The sequence below is a fragment of the Lissotriton vulgaris genome, chromosome 5 (assembly GCF_964263255.1).
Source record: "Lissotriton vulgaris chromosome 5, aLisVul1.2, whole genome shotgun sequence".
Taxonomy (NCBI): domain Eukaryota; kingdom Metazoa; phylum Chordata; class Amphibia; order Caudata; family Salamandridae; genus Lissotriton; species Lissotriton vulgaris.
The window spans coordinates 109,656,608-109,679,785 of record NC_141693.1 but is presented as its reverse complement, the minus strand read 5'-3'; the positions used below and the strand labels follow the sequence as shown (position 1 = coordinate 109,679,785).

At 43.7% G+C, this 23,178-nt stretch overlaps 1 protein-coding gene across 4 annotated transcripts in view; it reads left to right on the top strand.

The window, feature by feature from the left end:
* NACC2 (NACC family member 2) overlaps positions 1-23,178 on the top strand; it is a 388,129-nt gene that overhangs the window by 118,182 nt on the left and 246,769 nt on the right. For 2 of the 4 annotated variants that reach the window (XM_086921004.1, XM_086921003.1), the window contains exon 2: positions 3,486-3,530. The exons of the other annotated variants lie outside the window; for them this stretch is intronic. The gene's annotated coding sequence lies outside the window, so the exon portion shown is untranslated. The remainder of the gene's footprint in view (positions 1-3,485; positions 3,531-23,178) is intronic. 4 annotated transcript variants of the gene reach the window in all.

The window sequence follows — 23,178 nt, the reverse complement described above, 5'->3', positions numbered from 1 at the left end:
TGCCTCTGCAATACTCAGTCTTGTTTCCATGCTTGGCACTACGCATATTGTATTGTAATTGTATTTATATAGCGCTTACTACCCCTGACGAGTCATCAAAGCGCTTTTTTTGGAGATTAGCACGCTACTCCGGAGCCCATTAAGGATTAGTGGTGTATTAGTAGAGTGAAATATGTTCTGGTATGCTAACTATAGTTTATATCGCAGGTAATCACCTGCAGGTCTCTTATTGCTGGGAGAGAGAGCTCAGATACCCTCTACCATCCCCGACAAGCACCAAACAGATGTGTTAAACTGTGTCCAGAGCCTCCCTAAACAGAACAGAAGGGTTTTGAGGTAATTCCTGAAGGGGAGGAGGGTGGGTTCCTTAGGGAGGTTCCCAGGCAGTTTATTCCAGAGTTGGGTAATTAGGACAGAGAAGGCTTTGCCCCCTTTAGATGCAATTTTGGCTCGAGAGTGAGCCAGAAGACCTGCCTCGGACAAGCGAAGTATGCGTCCCGGTGCATACTTCACCAGGAGCTCCTTGATATAGACAGGAGCCTGACCATAGATGGCTTTGTGGGCAATGCAGAGGCCCTTGAACTTTGCTCCCTGCCTGACCGGGAGCCAATGCAACCTATGCAGCAGAGGGGTGGCATGGGCCCTTCTAGGCAGCCTAAAAATCAGCCTAGCTGCGTCGTTCATGGTCACCTGCAGCTTGCTGATTAGTTTCTCGGGGAGGCCAATGTACAAGGCATTGCCAAAGTCCAACCTGGATACAATCGTGGCCGACACAATCATCTGTAGAGTAGTGGGCGAGAGCAAAGGGTTAAGTTTCCGCAGCTGTCACATTAGGTGCGGCTGGTGCCAACCACAGAGGCAACTTGATTGGTCAGGCAGAGGTCCGCATCAATCTTAATGCCCAGGCTCTTTAAAATGGGAACTGGCGTGGGGGCAGTGCTGAGCTCTTGAGGCCAAAAAAAGTAATTCCAGGGGTTACCTTTAGAGGAGATTGCAAGACCTCTGTTTTATCCAGATTGACTTTTAGTGAATTGGCTGTCATCCAAGTCAGTGTATCTAAGGATGTTTTGTACGTAAGTGTGGGCCTGCGGAGAGTTTTTAATCTGCAGAATCAGTTGGGTATCATCCGCATAATTAAAAACTTGACAGTTCATACAGGCTAAGGCTGCCACTAATGGCTGGAGATGCACATTAAAGAGGAGAGGGGATAGAGCTGAACCCTGGGGGATCCCACAGGTAAGAGCACCACTATTTGACATCTGTTCACCCAGTTGGACCCTTTGCGACCGCCCTAGCAAAAAGGACTCGAGCCAAAGGCGGGCCAGCCCGCAGACGCCCAGATTAGCAACTCGAAACAGGAGCTGTGCGTGATTGGCCATATCGAACGCCGCTGACAGAACTAACAGAATCAGGGCGCTTGCAACTTTGTAATCAGCCCTAACTCTGAGCTCATTAAGCATGGCCAACATCACCAGTTTGGTTCTATGATGAGCTCTAAAGCCGGCCTACCTCACCAGGAGTAGGTGGTGTTCCTCTATAAAAGATGAAAGTAAGTGTTGTGAGGACATGTTGCTCCAGTAGTTTTGGTAGAAAAGGGAGCTGAGAAATAGGCCTATAGTTTTTAAAATTGGCCACATCTACCCCTGGCTTCTTCAACAAGGGAGTAACCCTGGCTTCCTTCATACTGGTGGAAAAGTAACCTGTCTCCGGGGAGTGATTAAGTAGAGAGAGAAACTCTTTCTAGCCCAGGAAGGGCCATGCAAAAGATCCTTGGAAGGCAGGGATCTGCAGGGGAGCCTGATTTGACGTGATTTATCAGGCATGATAGGCGTGCTAGAGCTAAGTTAGGAAAGATGGTGAGCTGCTCACCTAGGACACGGGGGGGGGGGGCTAGAGTCTGGTCCGGGACTATCTGATTTGTTGGAGTGTTCTCTATCTCGGTGAGAATATCCCTAACTTTCTGAAGAAAGAAATCCTGGAATTTGTTGCAGTCTGCCTGCTCAGGTGACAATTTCTGTTCTGACTTCTGGCTAAGCTCTTTAAGGATTCTGAATGGTTCCCTTTGTTTGTTTGTAGCATCTGTGATTCTTGCCTCCTAATATTCAGCCTATCTGACTGTAATGGCCTTTTTGTATAGGATTAGCATGGCTTTATAACTAGCAAGTCCGGCTGGAAGGTATAATTTACGCCATAGCCTCTCAGCTTGACGATGGGTTTGCTTCCTTCTCCGCAGGTCCTCGTTAAACCAGGGGGCTCCCTTGCCCTTCTCTCTAACTCTTTCCTTTTGTGCCGGTGTCACCTGATCTATGGCCCTACTTAATGTACCAGTCAGGGCCTCACTCTCCAGGGCGAGGTTACCTTTCGTAAATATGAAAGTAATTTGAGTGATGGATATGTTAGTCAGTTATTTGGATTCAGAAGGATAGTGGAGCGATAGAAGAGGGAAAAGGTTTGCATTTTTATATAGCGCTTGCTACACCTGATGAGGTGTTGAAGCTCTTTTTCGGCGAGTAGCACGCTACTGTGGAACCCATGAATGATTAGTGGTGAATTAGTATAATTAAATATGGAATTCATTTAGGAGGTGGACATGTTAGTCTGTTGTTTGGATTGAAAAGTATAGTGGAGGGAAAGAAGAGGGAAGGATTTAGAATTGTATTTTTGTTTTGGAGGTAAAAGCAGTACGAGGAGGCTTGGGATGAGTAAAAGGGGTATGGAGGGGGAAGAGTGGAGGGAAATGTTTAGAAAGGCTTGTTTTGAGGGATCAGAATAGTAAAAGAGGTGTCCAATGATGCGAGGAGGGGTAGAGTAGGGAAGAGTTTAGAAAGGGTTATTTTGGGGATCATAGTAATGGTATCGGATGAATGAGAGAGCGGAGGCAGAGGATATAATGAGAGGTATAGGGTGAGAAATAGGGTAGTGCATTGGAAATGCTGAATTCAAAGAAAAGTAATAAATATATAGATCTATAAGTACATGGAAAGTATATAGATGCACAAAGGAAGTAAATATATATAGATTAAAGATACATTAAATAGACTCTGGGTTTCTAGGTTTTTTTTGTACTTAAGATTAATTTTACGTATGTATGTGTGTGTGTATATATGTGTATATATGTGTGTATATATATATATATATATATATATATAACACCAGAATCCTGACACGATGGAGATCGCGTTGAAGCGGGTACAGACCACACGATGTGAAAGTGAAAAGTGCTTTATTCCTCCTTGAGTGGCAGCATGACCTCTATCTATATATATATAATTCAATAGCGAAACAATTGTAGATGATTATAATAAAAGATTTACCTATTTATGCAGTCACTTATATACATTTTAAAAACATAGAATAATCTATCAGTAATTTGTAAATTTGTTTCACAGAAATAATGAATATCTATATGTATGTATATTAAACAATTAGAGAATTCTCAAGCTTGCTCAGTGTCTGAGGTCTCTGCTTTTCTTTCTCTTTTCAAGGTCCCCTTTTGTTCTTCTCAGGAGAAGAGAAACCTGGGCACCTTGGTGAGTAGAAGCTCTCTTTTTCTGATTGACAGTATCACTTTAATTTTACTTATTTTTTTTCAATAAACCTGTTTTAGACTTCTAGTGGACTCGAGAGATGGTTTTCGTTCACTAGCTTTCGTGACATTTTAATGCACATGGATACAAAAGTGAACCCGATGCTCCAGTAGCTACAAATTCTGCAGAATACTATTAACATGTTAGTCAACAGTTCATGAATTTGATTCGCAGAAATGCATTGGAATGCCATTTTATATTTGTCCTTCCTGCCTCCAGACTTAAATACTCTGTACTCAAGCACCTCTTTCTAACAAGAAGCCACCTCCCTGCATAACTGTTTGGACATTACATATTTCTTTTACTTAAGTGTCACGATAAGAAGCAATTGAAGATTGAAGACCTTAGGCAAACCGAATGGTTGTAATGCTTCTTAACCCCTAGAGCTCTCATGAAGTAAATACACCTTTGACAACACAATCGTTTGGGGAACAGTAATACTATTAGGGCATAATTTATTGCCTCATTACTACAGTAACCGGGTGAAAGCAGACCAGAAACACTCGGAAAGTGTTTGGAACTAGGTTTCATTCTTGTTCAACCTTTTTTATTAAATTTTGATCCTTTTGAGCAAAAACACATTTTTTGTTGTAGTCGACAAATTACTCAGCTGGTGAGGAATTATGTGTCAAGCTTGGCAAACCTAGAACTATGCAGAAAATGTTGCTGAATTGTGGAATTAGTGACTCTGGGTATTGTGAAGCTGCTTCTACTTCCTGATTAGGATAAAAAAACGTTTTTATGTTACGTTGTTGCAGATGTTAAGGTCTCCAACATGCCACAGGAGGGGTGTCTTGGAATCCACAAATATGCCAGATAAAAGTTCATTTTTAATGAATGAAAATGGATTTTCGACATGTGAAATGCTGGCACTCGCTTTTCTTCCTATTTAAACACATTTTCCAATCTTACCAACAGTTTTGATGAGGAGTAGTGGTGTTTGTCAAAGGCTGAACCTCTGAGTTTTCATTGGCTAACTCCCAAGGATAAGATGGTTGCACTGTAGAGTTTCCTAAATTTCACAATGGCAAACTGGACAGGAGGACCCATAAAAGATTATTTGAAGAGCCGAATAACTAAACCTCTGACAAATCGCTTTTGCTTCTGCATTTTCCAGTGCCAATTTGGTGGTGGCGGGTGTGGGCGGTAAGGGTGGGGAGTCAGACTAGATTACGCATCACCGAAACTAGACAACGATCAGCCACACTAATTGTAAACAGATTCCCTCTTAGCATCAATGACTTTCTATTCTACAGTCTCTCGTTCACCTGTTATTATCGGAGGATTGGCGTGCTCCAGCTCGGAATAATGAAATACATTTGAAAGACAAGGATGTAGGCGCACTGGTAGGGGAGGGGCAAAATGCAGCATATTTTTTTGTTATAAATCGTGTTGAGATGAGATCTAATTTTATCATTTTACATTTTTTATTTTATTTAGGATAATAGGAATGAAAATTAGTTTTGGGCTCTTAAATGGAGTGCACGTAGGTTATTGGGGAACACGATAAAAGAACATCTGTTTCCATGCTGCCTTCAACGGGCTCCTCTAAAGGAGTTACTTCTGCAGGGGCAAAAAGTTGAGGCAGGTTTTTTTCTTTTAACATATAGTACTTTAAAATCATGAGGTCCTTTCAGGACGACCATGCTACCACCCAACACTTCCATGAAAAGACATAAATATGGAATGGTTGACCAGAGTATTGTCTTGCTTCCCTTTCTAATTAATACATTGAAAAGTGATGAAGTAGATTTCACTTTAGGCCTTTTTCACACACAAATAGGTAAAGTTACTCAGCTAGGCGTACATGTGTTTTGATAGCAAATTTATGACTTTGCGTAATTCACAATCAATTCCAGTATTCCTTCTGGTGAACTGCGTAAGCTACAGATTCCTATACTCGCCTGTGGATTCCACACGCTCGGTTACATTTGTTCAATTTACAATCTTTCTCCCTGGCAAAACCCCTTTGCATATTTTGAGCATCTCCCCTTGTCATTCCCACCCTGAAAATGGATTAACTCTTTCCTTTTGCATGTAGTACATATCTTTGTGTAGTTTTTCCTCCTGAAACGGTCAAGGTTTTCGTAAATACAAGCCTTACATACGTGTGAATATGTTGCTGTTCAAGCACCTTTTGCACGTGTCCCCATCCTGAACGACCCACAAACATGCCTCTGTGAGCAGATTTAAAGGTTACATTTTGTGAATGAGTAAAGCAGACTTGCACTACAAAATAAAGAAATATGAGTACTGATATGGAACATAAGTACCCCAATACCTTTGAGAATCTGGCCCTTAAAGACTACTTTGCTTGCTTACAATGTGATCCATTTTGCCTTCAGATTAGCTTTCTGACCTGTTTCTCTATAAATGACCAGGAACAGAGCACCATTATTAACCATGCTCTTTCTTTCTGTTGCTGTTGTCTAACAAACTCCTCAAAAATAACTCCTCAAAACATCATTTTGGGTGGCTGCCACATGGAACAGTCTTTTCTGTGACCTTCAAAATGGAACAGTTTTTTAATGACTTTCAGGATGTAACAGTCCTCTTGTGATGTCAAAGGAGGGGCCTTCCTGTGACCTTCAGGATGGAGCAATCTTCTTTTTATGTTTAGGATAGAAACTTCTCTCGACCGTTTTAGAAAGATGTTATAGCCTGCTGTGCAGGAATATCTTATTTTTGTTTTGAGTCATGAATGGAGTTGCACCTTCTTTTGCTTATTGAAACTTTTAGATGTTCTATATTTTATATTGCATTTCCAAACCTGGGCAATAACGTGAGAAATAGGACACTAAATATTACTTCCCTTACATATAAGCGGTCTCATTTTACCTACCTGAAACACCTGGGAGATTTAGATCTGATCCACCATGACAAAGCCTTTTCTGACAAACGTTGGTTTCTAACTAGTTAGTTCCTCAAAACAACCTTTGCTAGTGGCTGCCTCGTCTGTATGGAATAGTCTTTTTGTGGCCGCCTTGATGAAACAGTCTTGGGACCTTCAAATTAGAACTGTTTTTTGTATGACCTTTATGAGGTAACTGTTTTCTTCTGATCTTCAAGATGGAACAGTCTGCTTGTGACCTCCTGGATTGAACAATGTTCTTGGCAGTTTATATTTGTATCTCTTATTGTGATTAAATAGACACATAACTTGGCCAACACTTCCCTTTTTGTATGGCTTCAAACCAGATCATTTTGCTAAAAATAACATGTCTAAACCCCTCTGATTTACTCTGCATGCCATATGACATGGACGGAAAAGTGGGCATCACTTCTTCTGCTAATGGATTTGTTGTTTTTGTGTCATGGTGTCCACACTCGATGCTTTAAAATAGTTGATGGAATTCATAAAGTAGATTCTTGGAAGGGTGATTTATTTCATGGAAAACGGACACCGTTGTATAAATGTACCTTCTGGAAAGGTTTTGCTTAATGCCTAAAAATGGGTATACAACCTTTACAACGAATCTTTTACTACGCACTACCATTACAACGCAGCTTTTACAACGCAGACCATTACCACGCATTGCTCTGGGGGGCGCTCTAGGATAGGGAATAAGTTTAATTTACTATCCAACACCTTCCCTAGTGTCCACGGGGACTGGAGTTGGAATAGTAAATTAAACTATTCACTATCCAGCACCCCAAAGCGCTATGCGTTGTAATGGTATGCGTTGTAAAAACCGCGTTGTAAATGCATGCGTGGTAAAAGTATGCGTGGTAACGTCATACATCCCTAAAAATGCTATAGTTCACCAATGGTTGTCCTTGTACGCATGCTTTTTAATGTGCATGAAGTCTCTGAGACTGCTATGTGAAGGTTTCCACTTTCTGCCACTAGTCCCAAGGGAAACTTAACATTCAATCATTGATTTGTATTGGATGTGTTTGTTGTATTGCAGTGATCCGCTGCTCCGCAAATGCATGGTTCATGCTATAAAAGATTTAGTTTTGCTATTATTACCTGTACTTATCCTTAATTATTTTGGGATTTGTGCTACATGAAGTTGAAACTAGTATATTTCTACATTTATGTAATCAATACATATGTTCATGCTTGAATGAATGATAGGTTTAAATGATATGAACACCCACAGATGATAAATCATTGCAAGTATATGAAAACATGAACATTTTACTATCAAGGTTGTGCATATCTACTGCTGGTAAAGCCTCTGTACTAAAATTCTTTTCTTTTTTAACCCCATACCGGTCAATCCGCACAGCCATTTGTCAAGCAGTCATAACTAGATTCTTTTTGTCTGATTTTTAAATGCTGTCAATTTCTGTTTTTATCCACATTTAAAAGAAATACAGAGAGGAAAACAAATGTGTTTTTGTCTCCCATGATCTGTAGAAACGGCAATCAGGTAGCCTTATTTACACTTTAGCTTCACAACTGCTGTTCTGGTAAATTACTCCGTTGCCTTGACGGAGGTGCTGTCAGCCAAATTTTGAAATGTCTGCTGGCCTAGCAGATATTTTAAGCATTGACAGGAACCATGATGATTGAGGTTCCTGCCAACGCATTGTAACTTTGCCATACAACTCCATCAAACATGATAGAGCCAGATGTCAAAGATACTTTTTTTTTCCCAAAAAGATAATCTCTAAGCGGGATTTTCTTTTGGGGGGGGGGACATACTTCCCCTCGCTATGGAAGTTTCTTCCCATGGCGAAGGAGGCATTGAGAACTTTTCTGTGCCTCTTACCGCAAGGTTTTTCCTGCGGTGACTGGCACTGAAAAATGGCTGCATGTCTGCCCATCTAAATTAGTTGGAAACATTCTGATGCCTTTTACTCTGTCGGGCCGTTGGAGGAGTTTGAGTACTGAGGAGACAAAGTAGTCTCCACCGTCGTCCAACTGTGGTCTGCCCAAATTTAAGTTGTTCGGGCAGACCATAGTCTTGGAGGGGAAGGAACTTCATCGCTACTGAGGCAGAGTTCCCTGTCCACCAAGATATAAATCGGGCCCTTAGCTCAAACGTCATGCAATATTGTTCTTGGAATACCTTGCAGCTGGATGGGAGTTTACCCTGCATGTTCCTCCTTTTGGACAATAAATCTAAAGTGTTCATCTTTGAAAATCTACTCCTCCAGCCCAGAAATGTGTGGAAAGTCGTCGTATTATGTTCATTTCTTTCCATTGGAGTTTGCCAAATGAGCCTTTCTTTAAATGATTTCCATGCCTCTCCATTTGACATTGCCTAGTCTATTTTGTGATGGTGCTAAAATAAGTCCTTCAGACACAGGAGCAGGATTAGAAGGAAAAACTCCCCTCGGCAAATTATATTTGTGCTAGGTGCAGTTTTAAGTATGTGCTAAATAATGTGGGGACTACGGCGGACATGGAATTTTGGCATGCATCCTTACTGATTTGCACTAACACTTATCGCCCATCTAAAAACTATTTGTGTTCATCTCAGAATTGATGGTGGTGAATAACTGGCACATGTAATATGTGCACCCATTGCGGCTCTGCCGCCACAACCAGATTGACATGGTCAGTAGTCAGGAATGAGATGCAGGGATTTTTAATCTGTGCAGTCTGCATTAGGTGTGTTTGAATTAATGTTCACGGGGGAGGTGACTACTGCTTGTCATTTGCTCATGGAACTCTGGTTTGCGATGTCCTTGAGCGTAGGTGGTGCAAACTAGAGCATGGATATAGTAACTAGCACTTACACTTGTAAAAGGAGGTAGGTTGAGTACGGATAGCTGGTAACTTTTTGGTCGGGTTGAGTAATTGCCACTTTTTAACACACGTGAAATATCTTGCAAGTTTGAGATCCGGTTCCTCCTGCTAGGGAACTTACTGACATGCAATGCCTCTGGAGTCATCCCTCTGAAAATTGTTCTTCACATTATTTTCAGAACTTCTTTTCTCCTTCCGCTGTCATATGGACATGGCTATTGACAACAAACGGATTATACCGTCTCTATTTTACTGTAACCTCAGGTCAAGAAATTTAAATGGGAATATGTCCCCCCCACCCCCCAAGTTTAAAAGCTTTCTTTATAGTTTCTGATGTCAGGCAATAATTGACGTGTTGCCAAAAAATAAAATACAGTATAAATGATATGCAATATCATGCACGTGAAACCTGACCAGCTTATTACCATGCAATATATCGATACAAGAACATGTACACATTCAACAGGGAGCTGACATCCCCCTCAGCTATTGAACACTCACTCCCCCTTTTCAGGTCGAGCTGACCTAGCATTCAATGCGAAAGCATTGAATGCTGTCCGCAAGACAACTAATGTTACCCGTATTTGGGAATGCGGACAGCAGTCAGACGCGCGCCTGTTCATTGTCAGATTTCACCGCGGGAGCGCGCTCCTTGCTGTGTGTGCAGTGTCAGTTTCGCTTTTCATTAGTTTAGTTTTCCCGAGGCTGGCTTTGAATGAACACGCTTGCTGTGACCATTATCTGTAAATCAGGCTTTTGAATTACATGCTCGCTGTTAGCATTATTTACGCACGCATAGCACACGCAGGCAGGAAGACACACACACGCGCGCACCCCCCCTACTACCCCCCCCACTCACCGGCACCCCCCCTGCCGCACACACACAGGAGCGCACCTACACACACGCACGCACACACACATACAGAGACCCCCCCCCCGCCGCGCCACCGCATACATACAAGCGCACCCCCCCCAAAGCTCCAAAGCCCCACTTACCGCCATTCTAAACTTCTGCAGCCTCCGCGGGGCTCTCCCTCTGGCATGGGAGCCCCGCGTCACCAGCACTTCTTCTCTCCGTGGGCGCGTGCGCGGGCTATCTGAAGACGGAAGTCCCGCCCCATGGAAGGTTTCGGATTCGCTCACGTCGCCCTGTTTTCATTTTCTTATTACAAAAGAGCCGACCACTTTTCACATCTGCTGAAAACGCAGAGCTTAACATTTGTTTTTAAGACTTTTCCGGCAAGAGATATTTGACGGGGCTTAGGGCTAGAAGGAGAGCATGTGCAAATAACAGTCCTGTGTTTCGCTCACGTCAAATTTCGAGATTTTCGGTGTGATCCAGGCTCATCATCTGCTATTAAATCCCGTGCGCTACAGTGGGGCCCACCGGCGCGTCAGGCATCGCCCCTTTAGGAATGCACAGCTGCCTGCGCAGAGATTGGAGAGGGAGCTGCAGAGGGGAGCATCGGAGCCAGCACTAAGTGGCTGAATTGGCGGGGGGCTCCAAGCATAGGCGCGAGGATTGCGACTACCGGCGAGGGGGGCGTTCCCTAGAGAAGGTAAGGTTGATAGGCGAACCCATCTCAGTAATCGCGCGACCTCAAGCCTGGAGGGGGCGAGACGGGGACTTAAACACACCTGTCCTCCGCTTCTATCATATGTGGCCTGCAAACACGGGCTCTGCACCTGAGCACTGTGGTGCGTGTGATACAATTTCACTGGCTGCATCCATTCATCATAAAATAAAATTGTGTGCGTTTAGTCCGTCATTAGTTATGTCGTGGTGTTTAGTATGCAAGGGGCGCTCGTGCAGCGGCGCTACGCTACCAGGGAGCACGCTGTACACCCATGTCTAACATATTGGTTATGACAGCTAAATGCAGACGTGAGTACTATTGCTGGGGGCGCGTGCACATCTTCTCTCACAAATGAAATAGGAATATTGGCTATCACCTTTAGTGCGTGCATTGTCACAATCGCAGGCTGCTATCGATTTATTTGTTTTGTAAAAATAAAAAAAAAGTCAGTGCACCCATTGTTACTATCCCAAACAGTGCATGCATAACTGCTATTGCAGGCAGGAACGTGTATGTCTGCTCTCACGGGAAGTGCAAGTAATTCTGACCACCACATCCACCACAACCACACCCCATCCACCACCACCACCACCACCGCATCCACCATCACCACATCCACCACCACATAATCCACCATCACATCCACCACCACCACCACATCCACCATTACCTCCACATCCACCATGGCATCCACCACCACATCCACCGCATCCCCCACCACCGCATCCCCCACCACCGCATCCACCACCACCACCACACCCACCACCACTACATCCACCACCACATCCACTACAACCACCACCCCATCCACCACTACCACCACCACCGCATCCACCACTACCACCACCACCGCATCCACCACCAACACCGCATCCACCACATCCACCACATCCACCGCATCCACCACCACATCCACCACCACATCAACCACCACATCCACCACCACCACCACATCTACCACCACCACCCCATCCACCACCACATCCACCACCACCACATCCACCACCGCCACATCCACCACCACCGCCACATCCACCACCGCCACATCCACCACCGCCACATCCACCACCGCCACATCCACCACCGCCACATCCACCACCGCCACATCCACCACCGCCACATTTACCACCGCCACATCTACCACCGCCACATCTACCACCGCCACATCTACCACCGCCACATCTACCACCGCCACATCTACCACCACCACATCTACCACCGCCACATCTACCACCGCCACATCCACCACCGCCACATCCACCACCGCCACATCCACCACCGCCACATCCACCACCCCTTCCACCACCCCTTCCACCACCACCACCCCTTCCACCACCACCACATCCACCACCACTGCATCCACCACCACCACCACCACATCCACCACCACCACATCCACCACCACATCCACATCCACCACCACATCCACATCCGCCACCACATCCACATCCACCACCACATCCACATCCACCACCACATCCACCACCACATCCACATCCACCACCACATCCACATCCACCACCACATCCACCACCACATCCACCACCACATCCACCACTTCATCCACCACTTCCACCGCATCCACCACCTCATCCACCACCTCATCCACCACCGCATCCACCACCACCACATCCACCAGCACCACATCCACCAGCACCACATCCACCACACCCACCACCATCACTTCCACCACCACTTCCACCACCACATCCACCACCACATCCACCACCACATCCACCACCACTTTCACCACATCCATAACCACCACATCCACCACCTCCACCACCACCACCTCCACATCCACCACCTCCACCACCACCACCTCCACATCCACCACCTCCACATCCACCCCCACATCTACCCCCACATCTACCCCCACATCCACCACCATCACCACCACATCCACTATCAACACCACCACCACATCCACCACTACATCCACCACCACATCCACCACCACCACCATATCCCCCAGATCCACCACCACCACATCTATATGTGTGTGGCTCTGTGTGTGTGTGTGTGTAGGTGCAAATGCAATGTTCTTGTATTTTCGTCACAATAAAATACACTGAACATAATGTTCACAAAAGTTATTTACAAACGTTGAAGTTATTGCCATTATAAATTACAATAACTTTTATTTTTTTGATATGCAGTCTGGTACGAAAATGAAAAAAAGCACACAAAGCTGGTATTTTCGCCTCAGATTCATAAATACTTAAAACTGTAAATGTAAGGTGTAATATGTTAATATTTCACTTCTGCTCTTGGATTTTCGTCACAATAAAATACACTGAACATAATCTTCACAAAAGTTATTTACAAAACTTTAGGCTATTGCCATTATAAATTACAAAAACTTTTATTTAAGTATTAATTATTAAAAAAAATGTAACCATTGTCATTTGTAATATCAATACATGTAAGTCACGTAAATACAAAACATATTGCATTACAAATGCTATAGGTGTCACATTTGCGAAAGTTATAACTATTGGCATTGTAAATGACAAAGCTATTAATTTCGCTATTTTCAAAAATCAAAACATAAATAAAAAATGTGTCATATACAATACCAATAGCTCAAACTTTCCTAATGCGAGACCTATTGCATTGCAAATGCTTGTTGTGTCTGGTGTGAGTGAACTTGAGTATTGCTGGGGCTTTTTCCTTTTATCGCTTGTGTGAGCTTGTTTGTGATCTTGTTTTTGTGGCTGGTCGGCTATGCTTTTTAAGCCAAGAAGTAGGTGGTTCTCTTTTTCATACACATCTAGGGTGAGGGATTGAGCCTCCCCAGTGGGTGGACTAGACTTTGGGTTGTATCATGTCTCAAAGCAGAATGTGAAGGTTGGTGTCCTACAACAGCGCTTGCTGTGCAGCAACTAAGTCATACCTGTCTGCTCCCATCTGCACATGGACTGATGGCTATGTTGCCTTTCTATTGCTAGGCCCTTTCTGGCACCTACAGCCACTAAGAGTGTTATCCCCATGTTATTTCCCATCCGAGAAACCCTAAACCTCACCAACTATAGATAATTAACTTCATTATGTGCAATTGTACAAAGTCTATTCTCACTGGTCTTTGCCAAAAGGTTAAGCATGCCTAAATTACAAGCTCCAGCTATGCCCTGCAGTGTTTGGTCAGCTCACAAACATCGCCTTAAGATAGTTGATCTCTGTGAGTCATACGATCTTGCCTTTTGTTGTCTCAGTGACTTCCGGCGAAATTACTATTTTTATTACCTAAAGCAAACTTCTTTCTTGAACTAAGTCTGTCACATCAGACTGCTATGATAAACCAGAGGGCGAACAAGCGATTCCCAGCTTGTTTTAACCCCTTCCATGCTGATGACGAACCCCAGCCGTCATGCACTACGGTGCTCGTGTGCTGATGACGGCTGGGGTTCGTCACGGACCGCCCCTGTTCGTGTTGTTTACAGCACACAAGGGGAATCGCGGCCGCATGGAAGGGGTTAAGGAAACTGACTCATTAGAACTCAGTTTCCTGTGAAATACTAGCATGAGAATTTAAAATGTTCCATGAAAGTTAACGTCTTACTTTATCACCTCTCCGCAAACCAAGGCTTATGAGGATTCCCTCCTCTTGGAGGATATTGATACTTTTTTTTTTTTAAAACATACATATCCTAATTGCTGGGAACTTCAACTTTTGGCCAAAACAAAAGCAGGAGCCTGCCATCAACCTCCTTAAAGATCTGGAAATGTACAATCCGAACATAATAAATGAATCGGTCACACACAAATTAGGATGCCACCATGACTTGGCCTCCCCAACCATTATCTGTAGAGCTGATGTACCTATTTCCTTAGCTTGCTCAGGCGACCTGGAAGTTCCCTTTATTCTGATAGTATCCAAACCGCATAAAATAAGCTCTAAGAAGAACTTATTAACCAAATTTGCTGGCGATCTCTGAAAGCCTCCGAAGCCTTGACCATTTTGATTTCCTTTTTTCAGTCCCACGAGGTACTTAATCCTAGTCAACATGTCGAATGAGCTCTTAAGCACTTGAATCATAATGTGACAAGTTTTTTTTATACTTCCCCCAAAAACATCTTCAAAATCGGCCTTTTAATCTTTCTTTAAAACACAACCTGTGGTCTTAATCCTAGTTTAGCAGCATTTAAATTGGGGATTCAAAGGGCTGGAAGACATTGGCGATTAAGATGTGTTCAAAACACTAGTAATTCCGATCTATTCTCTCTTTCTGTGTACAAAAAATAGATTTGTGTAGCTGAAATTCATTATTATTCTATGCAGGTACCAAATTTCCCTAATAAGGAAAATGAACGATTTAGGTTGATCAAAGATCTTTCCACTACCAGAGTTCCTTGCTCAGTCATGCAACCTTCGCAATCATTTTGCAATCAACTCCGACTTGTTCGCCCTAAAAACTGAAATCATAAGATCTCACATAGTCTCAAAGGCTACAGAAGGGGGCAGTTCCTTTTATGTTCCATTATGTCATAAAACTGACAGATTCCTGCAAAGTCCCCCCTCCCTGTGGATGGCTTCTATGTCTTTAACAATGATCAAATGAGTTATTACAGATGAATTAACAGACCTGATCACCAACAGTAAGAACTTGTTGTTGATTCAAAAAATATAATGTTCATGAATAGTGCCCTAATCTTTGACCAAAACTCATGAACTAGGTGATACGCAATCTTGGTATGCTTCATGATCCAAATCTTTTCTTAGAAACCCAGCTCTCTAAATCCACCAGCTTCTGGCAGCTCAAATGTTTAAATATATTCTAACATATATAGACTCAAATATTCATATCCCAGTTATTATGGAATTTATACTACCATAGATGTATCGGATAAACTGCTTCAGTGGCTCCAGGAGGCCTAGAATGCCACAGCCTGACTTCTGACCTGAGTGAAGCATTGAAATCACACCTCAGATACTTAGGTCTTTACATTGGCTACATATTACAAATGCAATCCTTTTGAAAGCCTTGGTTATTGCTCATCGCATAATTTAATCTTCCTCCCCGCTTTTTTAACTGCAAAGTCCTGTCATGGGACATTCCGGAGTCAAATTACATGACATTCCGGGTTAGAGCTTTGTCTGTCACTGCAATGCAGGGTTGAAACAGACCTATGATCTCTACATCATAGCTTTCTTTCTTTAAAATCTTTATTCGCTCTGTTTACAATACCGTATAAGACGACTGGGCATATAAGACGACCCCCTACTTTTCCTTTTAAAATATACGGTTTGGGCTATATTCGCTTGCTTATAAAATGACCCCGGCGTATAAGACGACCCCCAACTTTTGAAAAGATTTTCAAGGGTTAAAAAGTCGTCTTATACGCCAGAAAATACGGTATATCATAAAAGCACAATTTCATCATAACACACTGATATCATAAAAACCTTGAAAAACAGTTTTAAATCTTTCTTAAAGTTGGGTGCCCCGTAGATCATTGAGTTAACGGACCCAGCGACTTTCTTTTCCTTATACAAGCCCACAAGAATGATGCGACCGAGAAACATACATACGGATTAGGTAGAGATTTTAAAAAGTACAAAGCCACCCTACATTGTTTATAATTATGGCATCTTAAAATAGGGAGAATAAACGCTTCTCTTTGATAAAATTTGCAGAAAAGTACCAAATGTAAATCCGTCCGGGGAAAGGCATTATCACAGGGGCAAAGGCTTAAGTCAGCATGCTTGAACTTGCTCTCTGGAAACCCAAGCATCAATGGAATGAAATTCATGCGAAAACGTAGCAAAATAAATCTATGGTGAGCTAATGTAAAACGTGAAAGGCAAGAGTAGGCTCCCCCTGGTCTAGACGGAATGAGGGCATAGACTCTGAATGATTTCAGCTGACCGTTCTTTTCCTTACGAGCAAAACTAGCCCTCTGTAAGAATATCTCGATAATTTTCTGTATAGGGACCTTTCTGCAATTAGCGGGATCTCTATAAAGATCTACCTGCCCGATAGCGGAGAGTTCTGCTTCCACACATCGAAGCCATTTGATCCTGCTGCACCCATCCAGCCTCATACAATCCCCGATTATTCGTTTGGTTAAGTTAACCGTTGACCTTCGCCAGATGGAGTGCCACAGCTGGATCGGCCCCATTCTAAAACCAAGCAGGATACTGACAGGAAACTCTATAAAGCCTCCCTTCATCAATATAAAAACCTTATGACCCAAGCTAAAGCGGACCACTTTGAGTCCCGCCTAAGTAAGGCAGCGAATATTCAGAAAGAGACCTTTAAAATACTGGCAGAGTTGAACAAAAAAACAGATAACTCCAAGGCCCCTATTGACTGTAACACCTTTCAGGCTTACTTTTTAGAGAAGGTGAAGATCATCATCCAGGAGATAAAGAACGGGGTGGTATTGGGGACTGCTATAACATCAGCACCTGAGATCATGACCGACTGCTCCCTTGAAAAGTTTCCAGAGTTGGATGTATTGATTCTAGAGCAGCTGATGAGTAAAATTAAATCTGGCTCCCCAGCTGATCCATGCCCACCTGAGATCTTCCGTGTTGCGCGCCCCTTGTTGGAGGAATGTATCATCTCCCTCCTCAATAGATCATTAGATACGGGGTACCTACCGGTTGAGCTTAAGGAGGCGCGTGTAAGACCTCTACTGAAAAAGTCTGGATCGGATCCTGCGGTGTTAAAGAATTACAGACCTATTTCCCAGCTGCCTTTTCTCTCAAAAGTTCTTGAGCAGCATGTATTAAAGTCGCTGTCCCTCTATCTGGAAACTCATCATCTACTCCATGAGCGACAGGCAGGTTTCCAAGCTCATCACAGCACCGAGTTGGTGATGCTCTCGGTGTTGGATGAACTAAGAGGCATGGCTGACTGCAAGAAACCGAGCGCTTGGTTTTTCTGGGCTTATCAGCGGCGTTCGATACTGTCCGCCATGCCTTGCTTTTGGGAAGACTGAAGGACTTTGGGATTATGGGCCTGGCCTTTCAATGGTTGCAATCATTCCTTACAGGAAGGACCCAAAAGATACAACTGGGGGATGAAACATCTGAGATGGGGATTTTAGAGTGCGGGGTGCCACAGGGGTCCGCCCTGTCCCCGCTTCTATTTAATCCCTACCTGCAACCATTGATTGCTTCTTTGGCCACCATGGGCTGTAAAGTCTTTAACTACGCTGACGACACGCAACTGCTGTTAAGTGTCGATGACACTATGGCCGCACAACTCCAAGCTCAGAACATCTTGCGGTTCACCGTGCAATGGATGACGGATAACCTGTTAAAAATTAACCCTGATAAGACTGAGGTAATAGTGATTCCATCCACTGCCTCACCTTGGTGTGATCTCTACTGGCCCACAGAGCTAGGCCCTTCTCCAAAACCAAGCCCATTTGTAAAGAGCCTGGGGATCAAGCTGGATGATGATCTGTCAATGGCCCCTCAGATCTCCGCGGTTGTGGGAAGTTTCACAAACATCATTCGGCAACTGCGGAAGTTAATTCCTGTCCTCTCACAACCCATGATTCTATCAATAGTAGCGGCCACCATCATCTCCAGAATTGATTACGGTAATGCCCTTTACCTTGGCTTACCTAAAACTCTGACCAGTAGGCTTCAGGTCATAATGAATGACGCTGCCCGGTTGATCTTCAGGCTACCGAGGAGATCTAAAGCCACTCCCCTACTACAAAGTTTGCACTGGCACCCCATTAAAGAAAGAGTGGAATTTAAGAACTTATGCACGGCCCATATGGCAATCTATGGCAAAGCCCCAACCTACATCAAAGATCGTCTGCAACTTTATTGCCCTATGAGAACACTTTGATCTTCAGACTCCCAATTACTGGTCTGCCCTCGCTACAGGTTAGTGACCAAGGGAGGGAGAGCCTTTTCAGTGCTAGTTCCTCAGCTATGGAACAGGCTGCCGGAGGTGCTGCGCCGGGAAGGGAATCTATTACGATTCAGGAAGAGCCTAAAAACATTTCTGTTCCGCAAAGCATGAGCACAGTATAATCTGCTATGACCTCAGCTTTCATCATGCTAAGTTATTGTCTGTTACCATCTTTCCAGGCGCTTAGAGACCTGCAGGTGATTAGGCGCGATATAAAAACTCACTAACCATAACAATAGTCAGAAAGGTAGGGGAGCCCTAATTCCAGATTTAAAATATAGTTTGAGGATGGTAATGAGACCCTGGACTTGAAAAAGATGTCTTCCTTTCTTTGCAGTTGTTCAATCTGGGCCATCCCCCAAACGCCAGCCCCGTAGGTTACGTCCGCCTTCGTTTTAGCTTGATATGTTTTTATTCGTTCCCACAGGGCTTGCTCCCAGCTTCTTAGTGAAACCTTTAATTGATTGAAGGCTTCTTTCTATACCAAGGACTCTTGCTGCCACCAGGTTCGACCAAGATTATTTACTGTTGAACAGAACTCCCAGGTGTGCGAAAGAATTAACCACTTCAATTTGCTTTGAGGCCAGATGGAAATGGGGAGATTTTAGTCCCTGGCTCATCACATAATTTATTCTTCCGCCCCGCTTTTTTAACAGCAAAGTCCTGTCATTGGACATTCCGGAGCCAAATATCATGACATTCAGGGATAGAGCTTTCTCCGTCACTGCTCTCCGGGGCTGAAACAGACTTATGATCTCTACATCATAGCTACCTTCCACAATAAACTCAAGACTCTTTTTTTAACTGCTGCACTGCTTCATGAGTTTATTGCATTGCATTTTTGTCTGACAGTGTTTTATTTGCATTTTAAAATGTTCCTCCTGCTTTACCGGTTTCAATGTCACCAAGAAACTGGGAGAAATGTTTCTCTGACAAAATATAACTTATCAGAAGGCCAGAATAATTAAAACAAAAATTTGTTTAACAAAAGAGGAAAATAAAAAGTCAAAAGTAAGTAAAAGGGGAAAAGAAGAAAATGGTATGATAACTAGGAATTCAACAAATTCCAAATCTTATTGGCTAAAATATATAATCTGTATTCCTAACCAATTTAACCCAGAATAATGAGTATAATTGATAGGTAAAATAATTACAGAAATGCATAACCATTATTTAGAGGGTTTAAGACTATTCTTCCTATCTAACTTGTTTTACCTTAAAATGAATTTAGTTAAGAACAGTTATTAATGTTGACCAAAGAGCCTCTCTCTCTCTCTGTCTATCTAGTCTTTACTAACAGCACTTACTGTACCACCATCCTTTAACAAAATATTGGACATTATTTTCCAATTTAATGTTATCTGTTTAAATTTTAAAAATAAACGTGATAGATTAATTTACTTTTCAGGGAAAACATTTCCAAACATTGGATAAACTACCCACAAAATTAACAAATATTTTGAAGTTAAATGGTAGAAAGGTTGTATTTGTTATTGGTTTCATATGTGCATTGTTAAACAGATATCCGTCTTTGTGTTGTAGCACTGTTTAGGTGCACACACTAGTAATATGGTAAGCTTTAATAGCTTGGGTTATTGTGCACTCTTCCTTTTTAAGTCTTGAATAAACATCGCATGCGCTGTGAGACGTGCTGTTTCAAATTCAGTGAGCTTACGACCCGCCCACGGCATACCATGTACATGCGTTCTTCCTCGTCTTTTTGCAAGTGCTCTTTTTTTCAAATATACTAGCGCCCGCCCCAGCGTTGCCTGGGGCAGAAAGGGGCTGGGGGCAGCATTTGAGGCTTGCGTGCACTCCCGCCCCGGCCCCCGCCCGCCACGACATTGTCTGTGTCCCGGAGCCTGCGCCTTACCTCAGCCGCCGTTGTTGAGGGCCAACCTCCCGTCCCCCTACCCCTCCCACCCCACCCCGGCCCGGCCCCCTCCCGCCTCAGCCCGGCCCCCTCCCGCCCGTGTCCTGGAGAGCCTGATCCTTACCTCAGCCGCCGGTCCCGATCCAGGAGCCCCGCCCGCACAGGCCGCCACTTCGCCCAGCAGCAAGCAGGCAGTCCTCCCAGCAGGTCGCGATCTTCGCCGCCATCTTCGCCGCCATTTCAGGAAGTGTTCAGGAAGTGTTGGGAGCGCAAATGATGTCATCACGCAGACGTCGTGGCCGGCGCTACTTGCAAGGGACTACTTTATTTTAATTTCTAAATTTTTTAAACAACGTATATATATTTTTTTAATAGCCTATGTCCTTCTGCTTGCCCTGAGGTTTTCAAAGATGTCTTGGGTGTTTTGATTGGTGGTGCACTTTTCGAGTTTACCTGGCTCAAAGGACACAGTTCTCTCTTTATAAGAGTAGTATAGATAAGCGTTTTGGTATTATTTCTGGTCGTACCATGGGTTTTCCTATTTTTTGCCCAGGCATACAGCTTCTTATTTATGGTTGCTTTCTCCCTATATTCTGTCTCTATAGACACTTTTACCACCAACCACAAGTGTACTATTCTACGCAACTGTACTCTATTCCACTACTCCACTCCACTCTCACCACTCCGCTTTACCCATTCTACTCAGTGCCAGTTCACTCTATGCCACTCCAATCTACTCCACCCCACAACACACCACTCTCCTCCACTCAGCACAATGCTACTCTACAACCATTTACACCACACCACTGTACTCTATGCCACTCCTCTTTCTACTCTGTCCCTCTATGCCACTTTACTATAAGTCACTTTACTATACACCACTGTACTCTACTTTAAGCTGCTCCACTCTGTCACTCTACTGTAAGTCACTTCATTAGCATTTAACCATGCTGAACAGCACTCACGCTGCGGTACAACATGCCTAAAAGACATTGGCAAAGCTAATAACTCATATAGGTGAGAGCTATTGGGTTTGCCCATGCTTGTTTGATAAATGCAGCAGCAATATATTCTGCAGAAATCACTTTTGACCCTCTTAAGGGGGTTGGCAGGGAGGGTTGAAGGGCGACGCTTATACCAACAATAGATTTTTGGACTGTAATGTGCTTTCTCATTTTAGTTGCAGCTTTCACCTAGATGCAAGTGATCTTAAATGAGACTGGCCACTCTCTTTCAGGAGAGAATAGCTGATCATATCTTGCTAATAATGACGGCTGGAAGTGGGTGGCCCAGAGAGCTTAATTCAAGAATATGAGATTGGTCCAATATTTGAAAACATTCTTTTCCATTGTGGGTGCCTGTTGACAAGGCCCTTGAATCGACTCTGCTGAATTAGAGCCTTCTAGAATGTAGTCTTGTTCATCTGGAAGAGGCTGTAGGGAGAGTTAAAAACACAATCCAACCTGGCAGCTTTAGGAAGCGACACAACTCTGACTTGTTTCTGTTAAACTCCCCTACTGAAACATAATCGAGAAGCGCTGCTCACAGAACACGTAGGGCCCAGTGCATCAATCTTTTTTCTCTGATCTGCTTGGTAGATCAAGACGGATTTGCACAGGGTCTGGTGGCCTGGTGGACTAATGCATCAACTGTAGGGGCTTGTGTTTGACCTCATGGTCACAGTTTCAAATCCTGGTCTGTTCACTCAGCCTTTTATCCTCCTGAGGTAGATTAAAGGAGTACCATTGTGTTGCGTAACAAACATCTGTTACTCAGCGCCAAGATGCCCTAGAGTGAATGTGCACTTTACAAATAAATACACGTTATGTTATCTGGATTCACAATGCTGTGCGTGATTCCAAAATATAGTTGTTGGGTCTGGAATTTTCTTTTTTTTTGGGGGGGGGGGGCGTTTTCGACCACCATTTGGTGATATGTTTGTCCCTTCTGTGACATCAGACGGCACCCCGAATGTTCCTCTGCATAGTTGAAACTGCGTCTCGCTCAAAGGAAGTTGCTGTGAAGACAATGTGGAAACGTCCTCTGCCTGCATAGTCTACCCTGTATATCAATGTTTATGCACTGCATGAGCCTTGGCAGCTATTATGATTCCAGGTGTTAAGTTAATGGTAAAACTGAGATTCAAGTCATTTTCCTAGGTGGAGGCCATATAATGGATTGACTGTAGAAATGTGGCCTCTGAACCACAATGGATGACTGTGGACCTCATCACTCACCCACTCCTCCCTTTATGCGGCTCCTGGAAGCAGCATCACACTGCAACTACTTCCTAATGCAAAAAAAAGCCCAGGCAGCACAGCACTTGCTCCACCAACCCAGCCTCAAGTCTTTGTGCAGGAAAAGTGCCCTTGCGTCTCTGCGAGCTGCGATCTTTAATCGTTCCAGATGTTCTATTGCACTTTTCAGAACTGGTCGCTCAGCTGCCACATTGCATGTTTTAATGGTTTATTAATTCCTATACATAAACAAAGTGGAATCCACTCAAGTGATAGTGATCCCTAGAGTGATGGGGAACACACAGTGTTGTTAAAATGCC